The following is a 2,888-nucleotide window of genomic DNA, read 5'->3' on the forward strand; positions in this document are numbered from 1 at the left end:
GAAATGCTTTTTAGGGCCATTATTAAGTTTGGGAAAAGACCCACAATTGAAGTGGGTGTATTTTCAGGAAATCTAAAACTAGATGAGTTGATCGATTGGATCAATGAATTGGAGGAATACTTTGAGTATGAGGATATCCGGGACCTAGATAGGGTTAAGTTTGCAAAGGCCAAATTGAAAGGCCAAGCCAAAATCTGGTGGCAAGAGGTTCAATTGGAAAGAAATAGAAGAGGAAAGGAGAATATCACAAGATGGGATCGCATGTTGGAAAAATTGAAGAAGCAGTTCATTCCTGTGGATTACAAGCTTGATTTGTTTAAGAAGATGCATGGTTAAAGCAAGCAGGAAGATCAGTCCAAGAATATACAGAGGAATTTTACCGACTCTTGATTAGAGCGGGGCATGCAGAAGCAAATAAGAAGGTTGCTCGTTATATTAGTGGGTTGCGACCTAGCATCCAGGAGGAATTAAGTCTGGTAAGAATGACCAGCATTGAAGAGGCATACCAGTTTGCCCTATGAGTTGAAGAGAAGTTGAATAAAAGGTTTGAAGGAAGACAAAGAGGGTGCGGTCAAGGAGAAAGGTGAAGCGGTAGGTCATCTGGAGGCTGCAATGAAACCCAAAAGAAAAATGTAGATGAGGGTACTAGCAAAAACCAGAGGAATGAGGGTTTCAACCGCTCTCGTGACCAAGACTTTGGAAATTAGAGAGGAAGAGGTAGAGGACATGGACAAGGAAGAGGAGGCTTTCGTGGTACCTATTTCCATTGCAATGAAGAAGGTCATCGTGCCTTTGAATGCCCTCAACGAAAAGGAAGGACATATATGAGAGCTGAGGGCCAAGCTAGGGTTTCTCATGTGGATGAGGATGCACAATCATCACATTTAGAGGATGCAGAAAGAGGAGAGACCTTGGTAAATGAAAGAGTCCTACTAAGTGGTGATATTGAACCAGGACAATGAAGGAGTTTTTTCTGTACTAGATGCAAGTGTGAGGATAAATGTTGTGATGTGATCATTGATGGTGGTAGCACTGATAACTTGGTATCTGAAGAGATGGTCTCTAAGCTGAAGCTCAAGAGGGAGAAACATCCCAAGCCCTATCGGATTGCTTGGGTAAAAGATGATCATAAGGTCCTAGTAAGTGAACAATGTTTAGTATAATTCAAAATTGGAAGTTACCATGATGAAGTTCTCTGTGATGTTATTTCGATGGATGTTTGCCATCTATTATTGGGTAGACCATGGCAGTTTGATAGACATGCAGTGCATGATGGACATGCAAACACATACTCTCTGACAAAGGATGGAGTTCGCCACAAATTGAAGCCCATGAAAAAGGAAGGTGAAAAGGTATGTAGCAGTGTTAGGATTTTTCTTGTTGATGGAAGGAAGTTTTTAGATGGCATGAAACATCAACATATGTGCTATGCTTTGATTCCTAGGAAAGATAAAGAAGGTAGTAGTGAAATACCACTTGAAGTTTCAGATTTACTAGGGGAGTTTGGAGATATTATCTCTGATAATGTTCCAGATGGATTGCCACCAATAAGACAAATCAGTCATCAGATAGATCTGATTCCAAGAGCTAGTTTGCCTAACAAGGCTGCTCACGAGATGACTCCTATTGAAACAAAGGAGCTAAATAGACAGGTTCAGGAGCTGTTGATGAAGGGCTTGATTCGAGAGAGCCTAAGTCCATGTGCAATACCTGCAGTACTCACACCAAAGAAGGAAAAAGAGTGGAGGATGTGTACAAATTCTTGAGCTATAAATAGGATAACCATCAAGTACCGATTTCCTTTGCCAAGGATGGATGACCTTATGGAATGCTTGAGTGGAGCTTAGTACTTCACAAAGATAGATCTGAAGAGTGGTTATCATCAGATACAAATTCAAGAAGGAGATGAGTGGAAAATATCCTTCAAGACCAAGGAGGGTCTTTATGAGTGGTTAGTCATGCCCTTTGGATTGACGAATGCCCCAAGCACCTTCATGCGGCTCATGAATGAGGTACTTAAGAAGTCCTTGGGAAAATTTGTTATTGTCTATTTGGATGATATTTTAATTTTCAGCAAGATTTTGGAAGAACATTTACTGCATATTCGTAGTGTCCTTGAAAGGCTAAGGGAAGAGAAACTATTAATTAATTTGAAGAAACGTATCTTTGCAAAAAGGGAGTTAGTCTATTTGGGGTTTGTTATATCACATGAAGGTCTCAAAATGGATCCAGAGAAGGTAAAAGCCATCTTGGAATGGCCTACTCCAAGGTCTGCTACTGAGGTAAGATCATTTCATGGTCTGGTTAGTTCTTACAAGAAGTTTATTAAGAATTTTAGTGGCATATGTGCACCCCTAACTAATACAATAAGAGGGGATAGAAAAGAGTTCAAATGGACTATAGCAGCTGCAAGAAGTTTTGAATTGCTGAAGAAGAAGGTAACAGAACAGCCTGTGTTGGCACTTCTAGATTTTAGAAAGGTTTTCTAGGTAGATTGTGATGCCAGTGGTAGCGCTATTGGGGCTGTATTAAGCCAAGAAGGTAAGCCTATTGCATATTTTAGTGAAAAATTGAATGATGCAAAGAAGAAGTATTCTGTTTATGATCAAGAGTTCTATGCAATAGTTCAGGCCTTAAAGAAATGGAGGCATTATTTATTGCCAAAGGAATTTGTTTTGTATACTGATCATCAGGCATTACAGTACGTAAATAGCCAAGGTAAATTGAATCAGAGGCATATGAAGTGGGTAGAGTTCTTGCAGAGTTATACATTTGTGTTGAAGCATAGAAGTGGAAAATCTAACAGGGTTGCAAATGCACTAAGTAGGAGACAGTTGTTGCTTACAGTAATGCAAGTTGAAGTAGTTGGGTTTGATGAACTCAAGAAT

Source organism: Cupressus sempervirens, chromosome 9 (genome assembly GCF_028749045.1).
Source record: "Cupressus sempervirens isolate cs-2001-9-10 chromosome 9, ASM2874904v1, whole genome shotgun sequence".
Classification (NCBI taxonomy): Eukaryota; Viridiplantae; Streptophyta; class Pinopsida; order Cupressales; family Cupressaceae; genus Cupressus; species Cupressus sempervirens.